The sequence below is a fragment of the Canis aureus genome, chromosome 19, assembly GCF_053574225.1.
Source record: "Canis aureus isolate CA01 chromosome 19, VMU_Caureus_v.1.0, whole genome shotgun sequence".
NCBI lineage: Eukaryota > Metazoa > Chordata > Mammalia > Carnivora > Canidae > Canis > Canis aureus.
This window is the reverse complement of record NC_135629.1, coordinates 31498530-31524677: the sequence shown is the minus strand read 5'-3', so window position 1 is coordinate 31524677 and position 26148 is coordinate 31498530. Positions and strand designations below refer to the sequence as shown.

Below are 26148 nucleotides of genomic sequence, written 5' to 3'. Positions count from 1 at the left end.
AAGAAGTCACGTGGCAAGGACCTGAGTGCATCTTCTAGGAGCTAAAACGGTCACTGTCCAACAGCTAACCAGATATTGCAGAAGTTAATCCTACAACCACAAGGGACTTTAGAAGTGGAACATTCCCTTGTTATGCCTTCAGATAAGAATACAGACATACTTTGATTTCAACCTTAAGCAATACTTAGCAGAGAACCCACGTAATATATGCCAGGTTACAGCCCAAAGAAATGGAGATAGTAAATTTGTTTTTTTTTAAGCTACAATAGTCTCCCCTTATCCACAAATGATATGTACCAAGACCCTCAGTGGCTGCTTGAAACTGCAGATAGTACTGTATCCTACATATACTATTTTTCCTATTCATAACATACCTATAATGAAGTTTAACATGTAAATTAAGTACAATAATAAAATAAATATATTTTAATAAAATATGCCAATATACACATTTTGTCTCTTTCTCTCAAATTACACTGTAGTGTACTCATCCTTCTTCTTGGGATGAAGGCAGGTGATAAAACACCCACGTGATGAGATGAAGAGAGGTGACTATCAAAGGCATTGAGACATAGTGTTAGGCTACTAATCAGCTTTGGGTAATACAACAAAAAAGGGTAATCTGCTTCTGGACCAGGGACTATGGGAACTAAAACCATGGAAAGATAAACCGCAGATAAGGGGACTGCCTCACTAAGTTTGTGGTAATCAGTTACACAGCAACATAAATGTAATATATCACTTCCCCTATGTCCCACTGCCTTCCACAGCCTTCTCTGGCTCTGTCTTCCTCATTTTACACCTCAAATGTATGCTGTTTTCCATTTGTGTCAGCCCTCTCCAAAGTGATTGTGTCCATCTGAGTCACTTTAATAAGCATCTGTATGTGGTTTTCTCTAGATTTCTCTGCTCCTCTTCCCTTAAATCCATGTCCTATTTTCCCTATTGCTTGATGGTGCACTCTGTGTGAGTACCAAACTCCTCATTTAATGGGCCCAAAATCTACCTTGTTTTTGCTCCCTCTATCTTATGCTCAAAATACCTCCTCCTTCTACCTGAGCCAGTCCTATTCATGGCTGGGCCGGACTTTCCTGCCTTCCTGTCTGTCTGTCTGTCTGTCTTTCTTTCAGATTTATTTATTCATTAGAGACACACAGAGAGAAGCAGAGACATAGGCAGAGGGAGAAGCAGGCTCCTCACAGGGAGCGTGATATGGGACTCAATCCAAGGACCCCAGTTTCATGGCCTGAGACAAGGCAGATACTCAACCCTTGAGCCACTCAGGCACCCCTATTTATGGCATTTCTATGTTCCCAACATTTAATCTGTAGGCAACTCAAGGAAATTCACCCTCTTCTCTTTTTATGATTAGAACCAGCAGTTGGCCAAATCCTGATGGCTTTTAACAATATAATTCACATTCAACCCTGTGTTCTATTGCCAATGGAATTTAGGTCCTTATTATCACTGGTGTGGGTTTTTTCTAATGTATCAATAACCTATTTCAAAACCAATGTGTTTACAAAATACAAAAGTATTTATAGATCTTACACAAAAAGCAATAAAATTAATATCACTTCACATGGGCCCTCAAAGTCTAACACGAGTAATTTCAATTTTTAGCTGTGTCATTTAATTGCAATGGGCTCATAATATATCTTCTTAATGTCTCTGAGCCTCAGTTTCCTATCTGATTATTGGGGAAGGTGATATTTACCTCACAGGGTTAACAAGAGAATTCTAAGAAAAAGAATCCAATAAATGGTAGCTGTCCTCATCATTATCTAGAATACTAGCAACACCACCAGTTTCCTTGCTAATCAGTCCAGAAAGGTTACCAAGGCCTCTTAGTCTTCCTTCTCTATCCAATTACCGAACCATCAGAGCGACTTTGACCAATGTCTTGTATGGTAAGTTCATCAGATCATCTTAGGAGTCTCCATTCAGCTTGTAAACTCTTGGGGAACATTAACAACATTGCTGGTTTATCCTTGTCGCTCTGAATGCTGGCTACCAAACCCATGATAAACAATGAGGAAGAAATGGAGAAGTGGTTCGATGGGAACTTGGTAGTATGAAAGGAGACTGAGAAGAAAGTGAAAGTGGTAGATGTGAAAGGCAAGCTTCGTCTCACCTAAAAATCAAATGAAGCAAACATGCCCCTGCATGCTGAGGTTACTCTTAATGAGCAGTCCTCCCTGGGACACATGTGCCACAACTGAAATCAGATCTTCTGGACAGTTACAATTTTCTCATGGGAGAAGGGAGGCAGACTCAAGTCCTCATCACATGCAACCCAGAGACATTACAATATCAACAGAATACTTTTGTAATTAAGTAATTGGACATGCTTGACAATTTTCGGGTAGTTCATTTGTCCCAGAGGTGTAAAGGGTTGAAAATCTTTTTTCCTCCTGAAGCTAAAAATCTATTTAATGGGGAAGCTTCAAATCACGTTGCTAAAGAGATGACAGCCCTGAGGTCTAGATATGGTGCTTCTCATAAACTCTTACTCTGAACACCTCACAGTGACACAACTTTATTGTTTGCCAAACACCAGGGACCCAACATTCACAAATATTCTGGTTCTAATTTATGACAAATAAACCAGAAGGCATCAGTTAAAAATTTCATGAATACCTTCTTTTAAGAGGCTTAAGAAGCTTTCACTGATTTCTTCCAACTATCATTGTCAGAGAATTAGAAAAAGAAACAAAAATTTAAAAATCTCTAAAAGCAGCTATGTTCTAGTTAGCACATGAGGAGGTAACAACTTACAGAACTGTATAGGAAGGGAGTCTCACCAGGAGGAACTGAATATGCAGAAAGAATTAAAAGAAACACAAGCAGGAAGGAGGTAAGGCGGCAGGAGAATTTTCAGGAACAGGTGTAACAACTTCAGGTACTACAGGGAATTAGAGAAGTGAAGGTTCTAAGTGTCTTTGCCAGATACACCTAGCAGAGCAAACAAGCAAGGTTTGACAAAAGCATCTCCAGGAGGCAGTTCTGTTGACGTGATAGGTATTGCCATGGTAATGCTCCCAGGGTAGTGGGGCGGGCAGGAGAGAATCTACAGACAAATGTGCTGGGTATGAGTGTGAGATGGTCAAGAAGATGATAAAAATGTTACTATTTGTTGAGAACACTTACATGTGATTTTATATACCAGATCCCCACAACTAAGGTAACCATCATTATACCCATTGTACAGGTATGGAAATAGAGGCACCAAGGGGCTAAGTGAGAAAGTAGGTTATTATTGAGCAAGCGTTCTCTTCCTTTTCTCAACATTCACAGGAGAAAAATCCCTCCCTTTGCCTTTGATGTCAGACTTGATCCTGTGACTTGCATGAAATGTGAATGGAAGACAGAGTACCTTACGAAGCCTATGCCTTAACAAGTTTATGCTTTGTCACTCCCAGAGCTTCTGACTACCCTGAGAAGAACCTGATCCAGGTAACCACAAAGCCTCCACCCTGGGCACCAACAGGAGACAAGCAGAGCAGAGCCACACACACCCCTCAAGCCCCCAACTGCAGGCTTGCAGTATAAAAAAGCCAAGGATACTATTGCATCACACCAACCCAGTAAGTAACCAGTTTACTGAAATGTCTAAAATGATTTTTTTTTTTTTTTTTTGCCACTTATTAGCACTAGGTCCCATGGCTGAAACACAGAAGCCATTTTCTAAACAAATGTTAGTTCTCTTGCTCAGAGAGGAAGTGTGGGCGGAGTTTAATATAGAAACCTATTTTTGGATTTCCACCCCACAAATTCTAAATATAGCACACTTTTTACTTAGTATGTCTTACTTCTGAGTAAACTGGATTCTTACAGAGTGTACCTCATTTTGTTCTGCTTTCTTGTGGCTGCATTACAGGCTGTTTTTGTTTTCCTCCCTCTCTTAAGCTGCCTGCTTGCTCTGTTATTTTTACAAACCACATTAACTGAAAAGATTGCATTTTATTCTTTTACATCATTATCTCCCCAAACAGAGCACTTTACTCTTCACCATATTTTTGTAAATCTCATCTGGTATTTTTTATGTTTCTGCTTCCTGCACTTACCTCCATCAAGTTTAGATAATAGTCACAGGCTCTTTGATGACTGGAAGCTTTTACTGAACATTGTAGGGATTACATCCATAAAAGGTTTGATGTACTCTGCTGATCAAAGATCTCTTTTTACCACTTCCAGAAGTTTTCATCCTTTGAGATTAAGCCAATAGTTTCAAGGGCAGTGAGTTTCAGGGCAGCGATAATCCTTGAGTACTCTAAAATAAGATTGCTCCTTTGTCTCAGCCTTGGTTTTCCTGAATACACTTACCAAAAAAAAAAAAAAAAAAAGAAAGAAAGAAAGAAAAAAGAAAAAAAGAAAAAAAAAAAAAAAAACAAAATATTACCATTCTCTTCCTTCTGCTCCTGCATCCAACATTCTTGGCTTCATAATTTCCTTTTATGATATAGGCCCGATAATTTAGTATTTTAACTTTTCCCAACACAGTGATTAACAATTAACACATTGTAGAAGAGTAGAAGCTCTCTCAATTTTCAAACCTCTGCAGACTCACCCTTAACTACTGAGTTGGTCCAGCATGCCCTAGCATGGCACACCGGTGCTCACTGCCTGCCAGACTGGCCCCATCTTTTGCCACGAGCTCTCTCCAACCCATTTTCCCATACACACTCTCTTAAAAAGGAGCTAACACCTATGCTTTCAATATATATTTTTGTTATTTTTAAATGATTTGTTATTTTGTTAGTGAAGGAAGAAGCCTCAACAAAGTAGAATATCCTGTCTGTGGCCACAAACCTAGCCAGTGGCAGAGCTGTCACACCAAAGGCACTAATCCCCATCTCCTAAGCACCCACTCCTACCTGGTGCCTTTGCCGACATTGCTCTCTCTGCCCCAAACACCTGGCAAACTCACCCTTGCAGTGAGCACTTACTGACTCTCTAATGCCAACTCGGTTTTCTCTTGCTACCTTTTCATGACCAGCCTGATATAAAATAAACTACGTTTCCAAAAAAATAAAAAATAAACTACGTTTCCGTTCGTGTACCCCCTGCCCCTTGCCTATTTTTATTAGGGAAGAAATAAAATACTATTTGTACCTCTGTTTACCCCATTGCCACAAAGCTCCCAGAAATCAGGGGCCTCATTTTTAATCCTCAGAGCCAACTGAGCTTCTGGAACATTGCAGGTACCCAATAAATGAGTGCTGAAGCTAATTTAGGTAACAGAGGAAAATCGGGATAGCTATTATAATTACCTGAGAAAAGGAAAGAGTGGGTGAAAATGTGTGTGAATATGTATCCATGTTGGCATATAATACATGTGGACTGTCTACAATAGTATAGGTTAATAAAGTACTATATAGATAACCCATATGAATTATCTACAACATGCTGATAGAATAATGATAAAAACTGAGAACAAAGTTAGATTATGGCCAAATTCCTCTTTGTGGAATTTTTATCTAAACAGACACTCTTTTAAAAGCCTTTGAGGATGGTTTATCAATACTTCATAAGCAGGATACAGAGTATAGGTCACTTGTCTAATAAGGATGAATTCTAATTTTCACAGCAAAGCAACTGAGAAGGGTCACAGGATCCTTAAGAAATGTTTTTCAAAGAACAAGGGCCCCTAGTACATAAAACTCACATCATTCTACTAGGAGTGGAACGTACAAAAAGAACAAAGTTAATGGATGGCCACACTAGACAACATGCCTTCTTGGATTTTTCCACCTACCAACATCACCTCACATATCATTTATATTTGATGATTTTTAAAAATGTCTCACATTTATTATTATTATTATTTTTTTACTTATAAGGTCAAGAGAGACCAAAACACTTGCTGGAAGAACTGTCAACTTGACAGCTGATGGGTAATATCCATCTCATTTGTACCCACTATTTCTCCCAACATTCACTCTTCCCTTTGGGAATCTTTCAAAGTTGTATCCCACTGTTCAGCTCTCAGCATTTGGATATTTATTCTTCCAAATCACTACTGACAGCAAAATCTCAAAGAAAATCTCTATGTTGTAGTCACTTTGAAAGAATGGGCAAATTAAACACTTAGCAAGAACCAAAGGTCCCATGATTAAGTCTTTGCCTTTCAGACAGACTTTCTTCTTTTCTTCCTCCTCCTTGTGGCGTGAGGGCTGGGGGTGGTGCCCTATGGGATAAGTCTAAGTGTCTATCAATCTGACCCACGAGGGTGAAAATAATCACGCCATCCTGGTTTTCCACAAAGACCCCCGGAGTAATACTGTTGCATTGCTCCACCACTGAAAATACTGCCTGATATACATTACCTTGTCTCCATTTCAGGTTCTAATAATAAATTCAAACTGTCTTTTCAAACCATCTTCTTTAATGCCTGACCGACTCATACTAGAGCTACTCTAGATAAATAAATGCTTGCTTCATCCCAAAGAGATATCAGAAAGAATAATTTCTCTTCAATTCACTCCCGCATTTTTGCCTAATTATTTTGAAACATTTTTGCAGTAGATTTCTCAGTTTCATTAAAATAAAAAATCTCTCAAATCTCTTAACCACTCCCTCCCACCCCCCAATCACATTTTTTATACTTTTCCCTGTCAGTTTTGAAGTAACATTTTACTAACGACAACATTCATAGTTATGCCAAAGGAAAGAGGTATTGTTTGTTACAATGTTTTTCTCATCTGTAACATGGATCAGAGGTTTTATTTTTCCCTTTATTTTATATTGCCTGCAAACAAATAAATCTGGGGTAAAAATAGTATTCCTTGAAATGAAAAGGGTAACATACATAGTGCATGGCTGAACCATACTGACCAAACAGAATCAATGGCACAGAAGGAAAGCAGTGATACATCATAGGATCACCTCTTATCCACCAGTCGGCCACAGGATGACTGTGTGCGCCAGCAGCAAACCATCAGCATGCACATGTTTTCCTCTGTGATTTCTGCTGAAACATAGGCTGTCCAGTGCATACCAGTCTCTAGCCAAAGCCCGATGGGAAGTAACTGCAAGCCATAAACTTGCAGTCCTTTAAAAACATGCTTAATGGATAAAGTATGCAAATACAGCCACCAACGCTTCCAGAGACTCTAACTTATAAATGACTGAGTGTTATTGGAGTTGATTTTTAAATGAAAAATTCAGACGTGATGGCAAGGCAGTTTTTCACAGACCCCCATGTGATCCAAGAGTTGATGCAGTATTGAAGAATTATATACTTCATGATGTAATAAAAAAAAAAAAAACCCTGAATTTTTTACCACCAACTAGGTTTATGAAGAATGGTACACACGCCTGCTATATCAAAGTAAACATTTCATTTCCATAGGTGAGGTAGCAAGGCAAATGCTTCATGGGTGGGCACGTGCAAGCCTAGGCTGCCTTTTGGTTCCTTTACGGAGAAAGACAAATGCCAGAATGGGATACTTCTTTTAAAAAATCTAATCAACACATCTATGTTGTATATTCACGCTAGGCACTGTCCTAGGTTCTGGGAACCCAGAAGTGAACAAAAGAGACCAAACAACTCTGCGATCATGGAGTCCATCCTAATCCATACATTTTGCTCATTTCATAGATCTGAGCCAAAAGATGTATAATTTTCATTTCTGAAGTATTTTATGTTAAAATTAACACAGTTCAAATTTTATTCATTTTCTTACAGGGTATGCATTTTAAAAGGCCACCCACCTTTAGGGGATATTACCCTGATGTCTAGAAAAAAGATTTTTAATCTGAGATTCTTTTAATTCTTCATCTGTTTCCCAGAATGTGAGGCTGTGAATGAAAACACACAGACTATAGGAAAAATAAAAACTGTTTTCTGAGTAGAAATAAAGTAGAACATCTAATGGGTTCCTCCTATTTCGTACTACTTTTTTATGTACATCCATCTCTGGCTCAAATTCACAGATGAGATCCATTAAAATCTCAAGTTCAGTATAGCTTTCTTGAAAATTTTCAAAGTGGCAAACAAATTGAGGAGAACATCTACCTTAAAAACCCATCACTGATGCTCTTGATCAATAGCTGGCATCAATAAATCTTAGATAGACATGTGGGCAAGACTCTTGGAGCCAGGCAAGGATTTTTCTTAATATGGATACTGATGTCATTTAGGCAGAGGGAAGCTGGGCAGATTTGCAATAAGAGGGAAGTGATTATATAATACATCCAAACCATAAATAAACACTCCATTAAGTTATAAAATTCTATATGTCCTTAGAAGGGCTTCCTGTGAGCCACTTAACTTAGAAAAAAAAAGGAAAGCTCTATTAATCATTCATTTGGCCAAAACCTACTGAACCCTTGCCACACAGCACATCACTACCATCACCATCATCCCCACCACCACTACCACCATGTTGAGTTTACTGTGTACCAGATACTGAGCTGGGTGATGACATGTCTCCTCATTTAATTGGTGAGCAACTCTAGAAGTTGGGTATAATTTTTATCCTCTTTTTAAATGAGCAGATGAAGTAAATAATATCAAAGGAGTTATGCCATCCACTTGTGGTCCCACAGCAAACTAAATAATCAGGCACCAAATGAGCATCTGTCAAACTCCTAAAACCATGGTCTTTTATTGCCACCTCCTCTAGCTTTGAGATATAATTGACATACAACAGCATTATGTGAGTTTAAATTATAAAATGTGTTAATTTGATACTTACATACTGTAAAACTACTACCACCAAGTTTTAACTAACACTTTTATCACTTCATATAATAAATAACGATTTCTTTTTTTAAGAATTTATTTATTTATTAATGAGAGACACAATGAGAGGCAGAGACATAGGCAGAGAGAGAAGCAGTCTCCTCGTGGGGAGCCCGATGTAGGACTTGATCTCAGGACCCCAGTATCATGCCCTGAGCCCAAGGCAGATGCTCAATCACTGAGCCACCCAGGTGTCCAATAACCATTTCATTTTTATGATGAGAACATTTAAGATCTACTCTTAGCAACTTGAAAATATATAATGAAGTATTATTAACTACAAGCACCACAATGTACATTAGATTCCAACTTATTCATCTTCTAAATTTATTTATTTATTTATTTATTTATTTATTTATTTATTTATTTATTTATTTATTTATTTATTTATTTACAATAGACACACAGAGAAAGAGAGAGGCAGAGGCACAGGCAGAGGGAGAAGCAGGCTCCATGCTGGGAGCCCGACGTGGGACTCGATCCTGGGACCCCAGGATCATGCCCTGGGTCAAAGGCAGGCACCAAACCGCTGAGCCACCCAGGGATCCCCCAACTTATTCACCTTCTAACTGGAAGTGTGTACTCTTGGATCAACATCTCCCATTTTCCCCTACCCCAGGCCCTGATAATCACCATTCTCATCTCAGTTTCTAAAAGTTTAGCTTTGTTAGATCCCAAATATAACTAATACCCAGTATTTGTTTTTCTCTGAGTTATTTCACTTAGCAAAATGCCCTCAAGGTCCATCAATGTTGTCTCCAATAACATGATTTCCTTCTTTCTCATGGCACAATATTTCATTATACATACATACATCCCACATCTTCTTTATTCACTCATCCATTGACCAGTACTTAACTTGGTTCCATATCGAGCATCTTTTCACGATGACCACATGCATATCTTCTTTGGAGAAATGTCTATTCAGTTCCTTTGCACATTTTTTATCACATTTTTTTTCTATTGAGCTGTAGGAGTTCCTTATATATTTTCAATATTAACTTTGTACCAGATACATAATTGCAAATATTTTCTCTCAATTCTATAGGTTGCCTTTTCATTTTGTTGATTATTTCCTTTGCTGTACAGAAGCTTATTAGTCTGACATAGTTCTACATCTTGATTTCTTCATTTGTTGTTTGTACTTTTGGTGTCAAATCCAAAAGCACACTGCCAAGACCTATGTCAAGGGGATTATTCCCTATTTTTTCCTCTAAGAGTGTTCTGCTTTCAGATCTTATGTTCAAGTCTTCGATATATTTTGAGATGATTTTTTGCGTATGGGATAAGATGGGGAAGGAGGTAAGGACATGGTCTTAAATACTCCATTTTATTGCTCCCAAATAAGCTGCTTAATTGTGGACTCAATTGCATCATCAGCCTCATATCTGAGTTGAAAAGGATTTTAAACATTATCTAATGAATGATAAACTTCAGATGTTGGCCCATTTCCCATGATCAGCTAACTTGTTATAGGCAGATATAAAACTAGAATTTAGGTTGTAATACAAGCTTAATTCTACTATTCTATATATAATTGTGAATATACCATAATCATAATAATAACAATAACAGCAGCTAGCATTTGTGAAATTTAGTATATTTCAAACTTTAAGTGCTATAAATGTAAAAATTCATTTAATCTTCCCAACATAGGAAATGGATCCCACCATCTCCATAAAACAGGTGAACAACTGTGACAGAGAATTTTTTTTTCCCCCAAGGGCACATACGTACTAAGTGGTGGAGCCAAGATCTGAATCTAGACTTGCACAGCTCTCAAGCCCACCATTTAACTACTATACTATTCTGCTTCTTGATTGAAAAAAATCAAATTTTCTCAATGTATCAAACTATAAAAAGAAAAATACCCTCAGTTTTCCTATGATGCTTCTTTGATCACTCTCATCCATATTTATATATCATTCATCTAGCATGCTTTGAGATGTTGATGCCTATCCACCTGATTCTGTGAATACACACACCATCTTTCAATAGATCATTGCTTCTGAGATCAGAGATTAAGTCTTTAATTCTATTTGTTCTTCCCCAGAACCTAATTCTCACAATGCACTATAGTAGAAAGTAAACTTTCAGAAGTGGACATTAAAAAAAGAAAAAAAGTAGCAGGTAGCTAACAAAGAGAGTTTTGAATTCGCACTACTAAATTTGACAGAGGGTCACTCATGCAAAATGATTCATAACCAAATTCAGGGAAAATCCACATCTAAATATATTTTACAGGGATCCCTGGGTGGCTCAGCGGTTTGGCGCCTGCCTTTGGCCCAGGGCGCGATCCTGGAGACCTGGGATCGAATCCCACGTCAGGCTCCCGGTACATGGAGCCTGCTTCTCCCTCTGCCTGTCTCTGCCTCTCTCTCTCTCTCTGACTATCATAAATAAATAAAAAAATAAAAAAAAAATAAAAATAAATAAAAATAAATAAATAAATATATTTTACAAACAAGTATTTAACTAACAGGTGTTTGCCTAAATTAATCGAAGGTATTTCCTACCCTGTACACAAATTCACAACTAATCACTTGAATTAATAAATGTATACGTATTTCAAGTTCAACAATAGCTACGTGGACTAATGTATTACAGTTATTATGGAATTTTTTTTAAAAAATTGAGAAAGACCCAACATACTTACAGAGGCTAACTATATATTAACTTAGGAAACTCTACAATTCAAATTTAAAAGAAATTGTTCACATTTGATTATCAACTCCCTTTTACTAAGACAGTAGGAAAATAGAAACATTCTTACTGACAATCAGCTAATCACACGGCTGGATTAACCCAAGCTCTCCATTTCCTTTTCAATCAGAATGAGTGATTATCCTTGGTGCTCAGAACACCTGTTGTGTAAGCGCCTTCCCAGCACATCATACAATCTACTTCCATCAGCTCAGTTGTATGTTTTTGTTTGTTTGGTTTTTGTTTGTTTTTTAAAGATTTCATTTATTTATTCATGAGAGACATAGAGAGAGGCAAAGATAAAGGCAGAGGGAGAAGCAGATTCCTCAAGGGGAGCCCAAATGTGGGACTCAATCCCAGGACCACGCCCTGAGCAAAAGGCAGACGCTCAAACACTGAGCCATCCAGGTGCCCCTCAGCTGTATTGTTTAACCAGGAATCTATATATCCATTCTCAAGCCTATCATAATTGCGATTATATTCACATGATATAAGCGTAACATAAAATTGATGAAATACAAATGCATAAAAGAGAACTGTTGCATCCACTGCTTCCTTAGGATGATAAACTCAACTCATAAGAATAATTGGCTTTATATTAGATATGGGAAACTTTATAATTGGGGAAAAACATGGTAAAACTCCAAAAGAATCATGCCTTAGATTACTTTGCAAGTGTCCGTGTTTTTGCTTCACTTTGAGGAAACTGTAAGCAGTGCATTAGGACTATTATTTATATAAGAAAGTGGAAGTGAAACTCCAAATAGCAAATCTGGATTTAACTAAGGTACAGATTCAACAAAGGATTGGCAAACAGATGCACATTCCAATATCCGGAGTTAAAACAAAATTTTTACATAGCATTCTAATTTTTTTTTTCCTATTTTTAAAGCAACTTTTTGTTTCTTTAACCAAATGTTTCAATTGACCAAAGAGAAGTCACAATTGAGCTGAGTAAAAGGACTTCTATAGTACTATATGCAAGCAACAGGTGGCTAGAGGAAGATGGACTCTGGTCCTGGGCTTGGCTTCCAGAACTGTCCTCATTCTGTCCATTCTTAGCCAATTTTACCTGTGCTAGCTCTGAGAGCCTCATGGCATTTCCTCATGTCCTCTGCTGTAGTCTCTTAGGCACAAGATTTCCTCCCTCAAATTCTCTCTGTAAGGTCTCCAAGTACTGTGAATGCCTGTTCCTTCCTGCCTGTGCACTTGCTATTCCTCCTACACTTCACTCCACCTCTTCTGCACCTGCTTACAGGCATCATCTCCTCCCCTTTTTCTGATTCTTTAGTTTTATTCGCATCACCTCCTCTGTTCCCACTTATCACTGGATACATGCTGACCCCATTTTTTGTTTTAGCTGGCTGTGTTCATCCTTGGCTGTAAGCACCACGAGGAACAAGACCCACATTATTTTCATTAACTTTAGGATCTCTAGCATCCAGCATTTTGCCTGGCAGAAAATAAGTCCTTAAGTACTTAATCAATTTATGGATACACTAACTAATGAACTAATTTAGGTAATTGTTCCTCCAAAATTCCCAAAGACAGGAATTCTTCCTTTTCTCACTCGTGCTTTCTATCTGGCACCCTGCAGGAAGCCGTGTCGGGATGCTTCCCTGTGCTGAAAGATTTGAAGTAGGACCTTTTACAATCCATTTCTGAACTCCACTCTTTATGTTTTGGATACGGGACCCTAAGGGCCAATGCCAGGTGACAGGTGCTCAGAAGGATCCCACCCTGAGCCCCATGGTCTGAGGGATTTCCCCGGGTGTATTTTCTGTCATTCCTAACCACCAGAGCCACACCGAGCAGCCTGATAAGACACCGAGTGGCATTCTCTTCTCTACAGGTGACACGTGTCTCCTGATGCATGGATGTCAAGAACCTCTTCTTTAAAATTCTTAGACTCAAAAAATAAATAAATAAATAATAAAATAAAATAAATAAAATAAAATAAAATAAAATAATAAAATAAAATAAAATTCTTAGACTCCTGGAAGGGTTGAAGGGCATACATTGTCATCTAGAATGGAAAGAGTATGACAGCAAGAATATATCCGAAAGAAATAGCTATTCCAGAGACAACAGGGTCTATTCAAAAGCACTCCCCTTCTCCCATTGCTTTGTGAGCAGGAGACTCACATGTCGGTCTTCATGCACTAGAGCCATGTTCATATTCACGCTGTCTGCCAGCACATTTTAGATCCTTTATTCTTCACTATCCCTGGCTATGATACTCTCACTCCTGCTTTCCACCTGCAGCCCCACCACCATCCACAATCACAGTTCTGAAAGTTCTGACTTGACCTTGCCCCTTGAGCCTCATTTCCTATGAGAGCATTGTCCATTAACCAGTCAAAATTGTCTTAAATAACTAAATGGTTCCTAAGCTTCTCTGAGTAGTCCAGGAACATCTCACTGCCCTGAGTCTGCTTCTCATCCCTATTTAAATTCCAGACTAGAAATCGATATCGACTCAGCCATAAGCTCTCGAGAACAGATCTTCTACCAATCAGGAGGAAAGAGGGCTTGGTTCATTTCTGTCATTTCATCCCAAATGTCCTGCTGCCTGGAAGATGACATGTAAATGCCACCTTTTATACAAGTACCATTCTAATTTTTATAAGAAATTTAAGACATGTTAAATTCAGCATATACCAAATAACACTATATCCTAAGAGACCATAAAAGAGCATTTACTATGTACCAAGTCCTGTACCCAGAACATTGCCTACATTATCATTTCATTCTCTCAGCAGTCCTGTAACAAATATTCTATTGCTATCCCATCACAAGAAAGCTAAGCATAAAAAAACTTGCCTGTAGTCACAGGGAATGCAAATTCATTTATGTCAAATTCCTAGTTCAAACCTTACAGCTCAAAGGATTTCCAAATGCAACTGAACAAATAAACAAAATTTATACAGATCTATAGTTCTTCTCTGGACATTTCTTCTTTTTTTTTTTTTTTTTTGAGCAATACTCAACGAGGCAACAAATCTCTAGAATTTCTCATTTCAGGATATTTTCACTAAAGCTAATTCTCTCACATAAACACTATCTGGCATCTCTTTCTAGTTGGTCAACTTGGAAGTGAGATTAAGTACAAATCATGTAGGATAATAATACACCTTATATTTTGCATTTAAGGTACTTTGGTATTTTTACTGGGATACTATTCTATTACTTGAATAAATTGCAGCCTAGCAAGAACAACATTTCATGAACATCTTAGACATAAATACCCAATTCCAGGAAGTCATCCTTTCTCGAAAATGTACAACTTCATTTCTTCTGTTTCTGTTATTTTGTTCTCAAAATTCTTTCAAAGCCCAATAAGGTAGAACCAGATGGAATCACTGCTTTTATTTGATGCGGCAGTAGAAGAGCAGGGGGGGAAAAGAGGAGATTTTACACATAAAGAACCTAACTGACTATTTCAATAATGTTTGATGAATCACTGATGAGCATTAGTTTTTCCCTGTTTGGATTCCTTCTTGATTGTACTGCTAGGAAGTTCGACCAAATCACTTGCCTGCTAATAAAGTGTCAACAGAGGGCACATATTCACAAACCCGTGCATTACTAAAAATGACCAGCAATGATTAAGCAGTAGATAGAGATTCTCTTCTCGAAGGTGTTTTCTTGGGAGCAAGAGGAGTCTCTACTCACTTCACCAAATCATTTAAAGTGTGCGTCGAAGAAAACAATAAGATCTTTAAAACCATTTATCATCTCAAACTTCTCCTAGAACAATGGTTTCATTTTTTATAACCTTACAGAATAGGCACCAAAAAAAAAAAAAATCACTTAACCTATGGAGATCACAACACAGATGCATTTTTTTAATAAAGCCACATATAATATAATATAATATAATATAATATATATATTATATAAACATAAGCAATAATAATAATAATAATAATAAACATAAGCAAACCATTTTCTAGTGGATGCTGGAAGTCTTAGACCAAGAATTTATTTAACAGTTAATATTTGAAACATATGGAGAAATACATATATATATAATAGTATTAAATTAAAAAAATAATAAATGTATGATGCACATAGGGATGCCTTTAAAAGTTCAACTTTCTGTTCCATGTATCTATCCACTGTCCTTTGAAAGTTGATTCTTCTTTCCAAGTGCCATGATTTTGGTCATTTTAGGTCATTTTTCATTCCAGTCTTAAAGGCACTCTTAAAGGCACATGATTTGCTCTTTGTTCAGAAAGAAGGGATTTCTTCTCAATACTTGATTGCTTTATCATCTAACTGAGGCTCTGGATTCATCTTCCAATTAACAAAGACCTTTTATACAGTATCAAGAGAACTGGTGGTGGGAGGAGGAAAAGTCTATAGAAAAGGCAAGATCTCCCCAACAGTTAAAAAAAAAAAATTCCCTCTAATAGGCAAGGTAGATCATGATTTTCTGGCCAAGGAAAGACTGTCCAAAGACCCTAAGTACATTAGATTTGAAGACAAATAAGTGGATAGGGCAATGTTTGCAATGTTTTCTTGATGTGGCACCAAGATCCTCCCCACCGGCACAGCTTAAATAGCTCTGCACGGCCTGCTGATGATATGAATTACCATCCATACACTAGAGCAGTGGTTGTCAAATACTAATGTACTTAAATATCATTTAGATAGCTTGTTAAAACATAACTTCCTGAGTCCCACTTCCAGAGATTCTGATTTACCAGGTCTGTGTGCAGCCCATGAATTTGCATTTCTAAGAAGCTCATGCGTGATGCCAAATGTGGGACTGAGGACCACACTATGAATACCCTTCAGAGCACTGGGATTCCAAAACACTCGGGGTAAACTGTATACTCACTCTGCATCTAAAATTCTGCTCTTGGATTATTTCAGTCTACAGCCTTAAGAAACATGTGGTCTTCAAAGAAACCGTGATGCTACAGTGGGAGGCTATCCTCCTTTGTAGAAGAAGGAAGGAAGGAAAAAAAAGAAGAGAGGGAGGGAGGGAGAGAGGGAGGGAAGACCCACAGAATTTAAGTAATGGGTCTTCTTCACTTGGAACAGAGAGCAAGCTGACTCAGGGTTACAAAGGCCTATCTCATTCCTGATCCTTTGTCATTGAGAGAGACACGAGCAGTCGATGTCAAAAATGCACACTGCACATTCCCAGGAAGCCACTCACAGGGCCAATTGTAATTTTATTTAAGCCTGCCTGAACTTGTTTTTCTTATTTTTCCCCTGTAGGCACTCATGAGGATTTTTTTTCCCCTTTGCAAGACAGAACTCAAAGATAAAGTCACAGATGGGGGCTTCACCAAAAACTAGCAAACTTTAAAGCAAAAATGAATAATAAAAATCAAGCATTTCTGTTTATATCAAGATTCACCCCACAACCCCTCTACTCATCTTCCTACACAAAGAAAATCATCCCAAAGTCAGATTACTGGGAACATGTCTAAGTTCTTTCTGTGCAGATCCATATGGTGGTGTTTAGAACACCAAACATCTAGATAAAACCAGACAAATTCCTTATTACAAAGTATGGTTGCAAATCCAAATGCCTACAGCCTAAATATGGTAATTTACTGGATGAAGCCAGGAGTAAGAGAAGACAGGGCAGCAGGGAAGATGCAGAACCTAAGAGTCCCAGCCTTATCAGCTATTCCTAATCAGCTGACGTCCAATTCTAATCAAACAAATACATTTTTGGTTTTTCCTTCCAGTCCCATTTCTTGGATTTTACGTTGAATTACGGGTACCATGTACAAAAAAAAAAAAAAAAAATCACAGAGAAACTGGATGAAGGTAACTTCCTCCAGAAGAGGTTCATCCTAGGCTATGGGAGGCAGCCTGGGATAGGTCAGGTTGCCTTTATCCACCATGGGATTGAGTGGACTCCACTGTGGCTGACATTTTGAAAGATTTGCTCTGCCTTTTTTGCTCACATTCTCGGATGTAGTTTGAAAGTCTATAGTGTTTACCAGTCTCCTTCGCCCTTCATGAATGCTGAACTCCAATTGTTTTACCTTTAGCCCTGGGAGAAATTGTCACAATGAGCAATTTACCTTTACTTACTTTTTTCTTTTCTTTCTTTTCTTTATCTCTCTCTTTCTCACAAAGCAAGTTGGGGCCTATGGAGTCAGGCCCCAAGACAAAAGGAAAACAACCCTACTAGAATTCCACTGCTCATAATGTTGCATGTCTGTCCCCACACCCGCACAAAGCAACAAAAAATGGAAAAGATTCAGGTGTTTTTTTGTTGTTGTTGTTTGTTTTAGCACTTTAACTTTTCTGCGATCTGCTCTTAAACTTCCTAGCTTCACACCTCCACAGCATAAAAATTAGGTAAATGCCTTCAGGAATGAACAAGACTGCCCAAGATCAGGGTAATATCTAGTACCTGCTTTCTTTCTGAGATCACATCCCATCAAGTCCCAGCTGCTTTAGCATCCCTAGACTTTGACGTTTTTCTCTCTTGCCTTGAGAGATTGCCAAAAAAATCTCCCACCTTCTCTGCTCCCAGGCACAATCTTTTGCCTGATTTCTCAGCTTTCATTCAAACCAGAAGTTGGAGAGATCCCTTAAGGGAAAAGCAGGTTGTGGAACGCTGGCTCACCACTTTATAGTTCCCTATGCTCTAAGAGTCTTGGTTTTCTTGGCAACTCTTTAATGTCTTCAAGTTAGGAACATTTCAGATTTTGTTTAATTTGGCTTCTCTACTGTTTTTAAAGAAGTGTTGGTTTTTCATAGACCACCCCAATTTAGCCAGAGGCAAAAGTCCCCAGGTAGGCTGGTTGGTTGGTTGACTGACTGCTTGATTGATTTTTTGGAGACTACAACTAACACGTACTTTATTTCCTTGATTGAAAGCCTTGTGGTACAGACAAGGTTTAAAAGAGTTGACCTCGAATTTGTTCACACTGACTCCAGTGAGTTGTATTTGGGTTTTCTATGCTTGAGGCTACTCAACTGCTCCTGTTGCAATAGGTTTGTTTTCTTTCAGGATCAAGGTGGGTATTTTCATTTAAAATCTTATTTTTAATTCCTTCTCTGGCAATTCTTTTCTGGATTCTTAGCTTTGCATAATTATATCTACAATGCAACCAGCATTTTTGAGTCACTAAGATAAATCCTCCTACTCCAACATCATATGATCGTCTTATTCTACTAGTTAATAAAAAATGTCCAGGGTCAACGAAAAATATATCCTAATGAACCATACAACACTGAATCCTGTGCACAAGGAATGTTTTCGACATCTAAAATTCTTAGGAGCTTAACAAGCTTCCTCTTAGTGGAGTCATCAAGCTCAGCCATGGGCCTCAGTCCCTGATTAATTTAATACAGTAATATAACTACTTCCCCAGGAAATCATGTATTTATTCTGAATTTAGGAGTTAACTTCATATTTAAACACAATCCACATGAGCTATGTAGGAATTATTTTGGTAAAAAAAAAATATATATATATTTATATATATATTCAATTTCTTTTTTTTAATATATATTCAATTTCAAACAAGATATCAAACTAATACTTTTGGTTCAGTGATCTGTTTCAAGACAGATATGTCAAGCAATTTTTGTATTTTGTCAGCAGCCTTAAAAGAAATTGCAAATAACCACAAATCTTTGTTACACTTTAGAGTACTTGAGACACTCCAGATAAATATTTTACAATAGATGGACAGTACGCACAAGAATGGTTTCACGTAATAAGTAATACAAGAAAGTGACAAGACACCTACCTTATGCTTATCAGGGAACAAGAGGAGAATGCTTTCACCAAATGTCACTCTTGTAGTCACCAGTAATTGGCTCCACTTGACACAAAGAGGGATTTAAATGGAAACACTATCTGACGTAAGTCTTTCTAATGCAGAGCGCTCCATAAAGATGGACATAGGACATACAGTAAAGTAGCCAAATTATTCCCATTGCCATGTGCCATCTCCAACTGTGGCTTCCTGGGAATTCATCTACAGAAGTACAGCAACAAATTCTCTTTGAGATTACTGCCCTGTTAGGACATAACCTAATAGATATGGAGCTCTCCATCACATAGGTAGCTGGAGAATGTGGCAGTGGTTCAGTAGAAGACTGTCCACAGTGAATGCCCACTTCAGTTCCTCTAGGACTGTAACTGATCACATGGCAGGCCCCTGCTGAAAGAGCTCTTGTCTCTTCTGTAACTCGCCTATATAATAATCAAGAGAGAATACCCAGGCATCCAAGTGATGGGGATATGGAAAGATATCAAGACATGGCACATATTCTAAACTAACTGCTTTTCACAATTATCTAGTTTGTAAGACTGATAGACAAATAAATAGAACCTTAGTCCTATAAACAAACAAAAAGTAAATTTAAAACATGTCTACTATGGTGTACAGTATCAGAAGGTATCAACCATTGGCAAAAAAAAAAAAAAAATAGCATTATCAGTATATAGCAGGCACTGTGCCAAGGATATTATACGAAATCTGTTCATCTTCATGGCAACTCTTCAAGGTAAATACTCTCATAATCCTCATTTTGATAGATGAGACAAATGAAGCACAGAGCGGTTTAGTAATTTACTCAAAGTAGTAAGTGGTAGAGAGAGAGTCAACCTGAAATTAAGTCTCAAGATGCCATAACACAAGCCCTTAACCACATCCCTTTACAGGCCTCCTGGACGCCACTGATCACAGTAATGTCTCACTACGAATTCCCTATACTTTAATAATGTGAGTATGGATTACGGACATGTGCCTTTCCTAGCTGTCCTTAAATTCTGAGCTAAATATAAAATTAATGACATCTTGGGAGCTGTGATTCTTCCCTAACACATTTTGCTAAGAACATGGCTTATGAAATCTTTATATCTAGTTGAAATGTGTTTACTAAGTCTTGCCAGGAAGTTCATTCTAAAGGGATATTCCACATGGGCAATGTAAATTGCTGTAAGGGCTAAGAAGCCTTCATTCCAACTAGTTTTTGCTGCCAAGTAATAAGTAATTTAGCAGATTTGGAAAACGAAGCACAGGGTCTATCCCCTTTCACAAGTTACTAGGACTGCGTAAAGATCAGTCACTCTATATGGAATTAGAAAATATCCTATCTGGCACATGGAGTTTGCCTCCCTTGATGTTGTTGGAAACTGCACATAGTGTTTAGACCACATATCTCTGAGGAAGCACAAACCTGTTCCGATGGCCTAGAAACTCCACATTGCAAATATGCATTTCAATGAGGGTTTATGAGCATGGAGGAAGGAAAACTGGTATCCCAACCTGCAGGCCAATATCCTGTTCCTGGCTTTTCTGTCTCATAGCTGTGCAACCATGAACAAGTTACACCATGTGGGTCAGTTTCCTCCTTAATAAAAGATGCTAACCTGCCTCATGATATTCTGGTAAAGGTGGTACCTTTGAAAGCCCTCTGAAAAACTATTCAGACAGATCATGTGACATATACATATATGCTTACACACAGCACCAAGGGCTAAGCTGTACTCATTAACTGGATGCCAATAGCTAGATGATTATCAAGGTAGAAGACAGAAGTCCACTAAGCCACACTCTAGAGGAAGTGAGCCTGTGAGGAGATGCCCAGTTACTATGGTGATGGGAAAGGACAGAGCAGTCCAGCCTTAGGGACAGGGAGGAAAAGGAGGACACAGGTTGGCTACAGGAGTAGGTTCTAGAGAGCCTACCTAATGAGCACTGGGTAAGTATGGAATTCTGGAAATAGCAGCAAAGAAGAATTCACTCATTAACAGAAAATAATCTGATATAGAAAGGCTGTGTGTCAGGCACCATAAACCACAAACACCAACATGCAGGATCTGGCTCAATCCTAATAACAAGCCAGTGAAGGTATCCTCCCTATTTACTGATTAGGTATCTGAGCCTTTGAGCATTTTATTAATTGTCAGGTCCATATACAGAGTCAGTGGTAGAGGCCAGGTTCAAACAGAGCCATTGTCAGGATACAAACTAGTCCATCTATCAAGCTACATTTCTGAAGAACAACTTCATGTTCAAATATATGGGGGAGAAGTCAGGTATGGTATACTCAAATGTTCACAGCACTCTTTCTGTGCTGTGAAATCACAAGTGACTTTCTCAATCCCCATAAGTATTATCTGACTTTTGTTATCAAAAAGAAAAAATAATTAAAGAATTAAAAGGGATCTTCATTCTTCCTTCTTAAAGACAACTCTTATCCCCAAATGCTTTAGATTTGTGTAAAAAAAAAAAAAAATGAGGAAGTCAAAAGGACAGTTTGTTAAGGGTTAAATATTATACATTTGATTAAGAGTTTAAGTATCTGTGGGACAGCAGAAAGCCACTGAAAACACTGAAGTGAACCTAGTCTAGTAAGATAAGTTGAACTTGAGGTTCATGTTGGCAGGAGTGGGGCACCCTCACAGGGTTGGGGGTCAGTGTAGAACACTTTACAAAATTGTCCCCACTCTAAGTTGTCTTTAAGTTTCAGAGAGAACTCTGGGAAGAATCGCTAGTATAGGATCCACTGTGATGGTGGGAATCATCAGTTCCACTTCTTAATGCACTGGCTTGGAGAAAGGCTAAGGATCAATGATACATAAAGAGATAATCAGTAGAGAGCTATGCAAGTAGATAAGATAGTAATGGGAGAAGGTCAAAGAAAAACAGAAATGATAGACCTATAAAAGCTTCATACTTGGAAACTAGGAAGAAGATAAATGGAAATGAAGGGTAGGGGAAGGGGAAGAAAGCAGAGGTGTGGGTGGAAGGGTATTAATAAGAATATTCTAAAATAAATGCTTGTTTCTTACAATGGAAGAAGGTTTTATAATGTAAAACTATTTGTTTCAAAAGAAAATTTTCATACAGCAGGCAAATCCTTACCTAGATTAATACAGAAAATGAAAAAGTTGGTTTTCATTTAGTATTTAATATGTGAAACATGGTAATCTCTTATATTTGGGGGAGGAGACCACATAGGCTATGATGATGAGATTTATAAATGAATAAAACGACTTTCAAATTAACTGTTTCTAATAGTTTAGAGTTAAAATGGATACTTCTTACATTTACGTTGAAAACTAGTTTCTAGTCATTAAACCAACTAAGAAGGCAATCACAATATGAACTCAAAATGAAATGCTTTGAATTAAACATTAGCAAAAGAACAATTAACGAAAGACCCAATAGCCTTTCATTACTGTTCAAAAAAAAAATTTTTTTTTTCACAAAGTTTTATCTATCTGACAATGTTGAATTTAATCTAAACTCTGTGGTCTCAGGAAATAGCCAAGGTCAAGAGGTTCTTACCCTTTTGTTTTTTGGGAAACACCCCCAAGTCCAAGGACCGATCTGCCCTTGGATATTCTGAGACCCCAGATCCACCCTTCTTCATAACACCCTTGTTTCATAAAACCTCCAAAGTTTTACCTCATTTTTTATGACAGTTGCATAGGAAACATGCCATTGTAAAAGCCATAATTGATATAATTCCTTTTTTAATTTTTTTTTAATTTTTATTTATTTATGATAGTCACAGAGAGAGAGAGAGAGAGAGAGGCAGAGACACAGGCAGAGGGAGAAGCAGGCTCCATGCACCGGGAGCCCGATGTGGGATTTGATCCCGGGTCTCCAGGACCGCGCCCCGGGCCAAAGGCAGGCGCCAAACCGCTGCGCCACCCAGGGATCCCTGATATAATTCCTCTATTGCCAGACATTTAGGATGCTTCCAATTTTTCACAACTACAAACAAAGCTACATTAGTCATCTTTGTACAAACAACCAACTTCAATTCTTCTCCTCTTTCTTTGAGACATTCCTCATTAGTAAGCATTCCCCCTATTGTAAGAGCCTGGATAAAATCATGTCCTTAATTGTCTGATACATCTTGTCTTTGACATAGTTAGCTGTTAAGAGTTTTCCAGAAAAATATACCAGGAAATAAATGAGACCATATCACACATACTTGCTCCATGCTCTTTTTCAGAAAACATATAAATGGAAAACAAAAAATTTCACAAAGGATAATCAATATCAATTGATAATGCTGGTGCAAAGGCTCCAAGAAAGGAAATGAGAATCTATGAACAATCTCAGTTTGCCTGAAGATAAATTAGTACAACTGAAAAATATTTCAAATTTTGTATTTGCATGGCAAGGAAAATAATATTAAGTAAGGAAGCCAGCTGGACTCACCACAATCGGGAAACACTTTCAACTTAGCAAACGACACAGGTAGCACGAGGCATTTCACAAGGCCAAAATGTTTGACCAATTCTAGCAATGTGAGAAGAGAGAAGATCACGGCTTTGACAAAAGAACAAGGTCCTAAATATGACAGGGACTTAAAGACATAGACTTCAGGCCCACATGGGATTCAGGAACCACCTAGTTCCAAATTTCAGCAGGTTCAGGAATCACAAATCCCAGGCACAATTCAGTGGGGTAAATCCAATTAATGTTACAAGACTTGAGATTTTCTACAAGTTTATTTTGCTCGGAGGAATATCATTAAATATATCACATTTCATTTCTACACTTCTGTAGAACTTCTTGTGTAAATGGGGGAGGGAGGGTGGAATATTCTAACCACTTGTCATTTTAGGTTCTGCATAAGTGAAATGATGCTGCAACTCCAAGGCAGGAAAGTTTACAGTGGAGGCAGCTCCACTTGATAACAAAACTGCCCTAATTTGGACTATGAATTAGCAACCTATTTTCTGAGTATTGCAACAAATGAAGCATACACTTGATCCCATTTAAATCTTGGAAAACTCTCCAAGGCTCCACTGACTGATGCAAAAGTGAGATGCAAAAAGGCTTCATTGCATGCCTAGGATAACAAAGTTGGTGGGAAGTGGTAAACAGTGATGATTAAGGAAGGATTCAACATGTAGAACGGTTAGAGTCAAGGACATTCAAATTTGTATGAGACCAATAGAATGTGGCCAAATAAAAGTATTTAATGTGACCAGTTTAACGAATTCAAAACAATGATTAGGAATTAACACATCCATCTTCTGAATGTTAATGGACAGCTCTAGACTGCTGGGGAAAAGATTTTTTTTTAATAGTGCTGGAACTTGCTTGCAAAGTTTTTTCTCTTGAGTCGATTAAATATTCCCTCCAAAATCTTGTTTATATTATTAATTTGTTCAGCAACCCCTGTCTTCAGAGAAGTGTAAATTTCCACCTGGTCCCTGAAGAGTTAGCACATATTTTTAATTAAAATAGTCTTGAATAAATTGAGTTGCTATTCTTACAGGCTATATTACTAATAGTATTAACTCTAAATAAGACAGAAGGTTTAAAAAAAACAAGGTACATTCAAAATATGCACATAGAGGGGGCCTTAGTGAAAGACAGATGGAAACTTCACAAAAGGATCTGATCCAAATTATGAAAAAGGGACAGTGAGTCATTTCTATAGTTTTCATGAGTGATTCACAACAATAAATGTAAAGATGTGTCAAAAGTTTACAAGTTCAAAGTATAAACTGAATGCTTCCTTTAGGAAAAGCTAAGACAAAATTAAATGCCACGAGAAAGACTTTGACACTTTTCTCTCTTATGATCTAAATGATAGTAACAGTTATGTGCATAATGATAGAATTATATGCTGTCATGAACAGTTTAATTATTATATGCCCCAGCAGAGTTTTCTTAAAAATCAAGTGCCCTGTAGAACTTCCATATCTGAATGCTTCTAACCTAACTTTGCAATTCTTCTACTATATTCGATTTTCTATGGACATAGAGGAGTGGCTGGTACCTTAAAATGATGCTATTAAAATTCTTTCACTTTGATTTTAAGCTCTAGAGGCTAGGTAGCATTTTGTCAGTATCTGCCATGCAGAGTGGCTGAACCCATTCATTCTTTCTACTGCCTGAATGCCTCCTTCATGCCAAGTACCAGGCTAGGATATGAGACAATGCAGGAGGCCAGGGGATCTTACTGGCAAACAAGGAGACTGGAAACAAGCAGGGAACTGTGCAACAGAGAGGCAGCTTTGGGCCAGTGGTATCTATGCACTCAGATCACACAGTCAGACCTGGTTTAAATCCTAGATGTGACTAGGTACATTAGTCAAGATCTCTAATTTAACCTCTTCCCCATCTGAAAAACAGAAGCAATGAAAATTCCTGCTCCTGCCTCACAGATTTATGAGGATTAAATGAGAGGATGCAATGCTCTTAATATAATTCCAGGGCACATAGTATATGCTCAATGAATATTAGCTGCCATAAGGATGTTAATTACATTATTATTACATTTTGCATTATAACAAGTGTCATGAAGAGCTATGTAAAGGATGCTAATAAGAACACCAGGAAGAGCAATAAATCTCCCTAGAGTAGTTCAGTATGAACAGACACACTACAGAGAAGAGCATGCCAAGACTAGTAACGAGTCTTCGATATCCAGGAGAAAATAAATAAATAAGTAAATAAATAAATAAATAAATAATAGTGTTGTTCAAGAGAAGATGTCGTGTTCATTTAAACGACTATTTCATCTTAAGAAAGCAGTCGTCAGCTACTGATCAAATCAGAACCCTAGCTATGCTGATGATCATTATCATCAGCATCCATAAATTCATTTGCTGCATCACATCTTGGCATGTGAATGCTCATTTGTTACAATTATCTCTTCAGTTTGACATGGAGAGAAAGCAACCATAAAGCAACTTCTATTACCCTGGGAAGCTCCTCCAA

General features: G+C 37.8%; 1 protein-coding gene, 1 long non-coding RNA gene and 1 other non-coding gene across 20 annotated transcripts in view; all 3 read right to left on the bottom strand.

The window, feature by feature from the left end:
• Nucleotides 1-26148, bottom strand: part of FHIT (fragile histidine triad diadenosine triphosphatase) — a 1383460-nt gene that overhangs the window by 673271 nt on the left and 684041 nt on the right. The gene's annotated exons all lie outside the window — the stretch shown is intronic.
• LOC144289828 (uncharacterized) overlaps nt 1-26148 on the bottom strand; it is a 266351-nt gene that overhangs the window by 178429 nt on the left and 61774 nt on the right. The gene's annotated exons all lie outside the window — the stretch shown is intronic.
• On the bottom strand, nt 17563-17692 carry LOC144291324 (small nucleolar RNA SNORA55). The gene has a single exon (XR_013358624.1). It is a non-coding gene; the product is annotated as a small nucleolar RNA SNORA55 (small nucleolar RNA).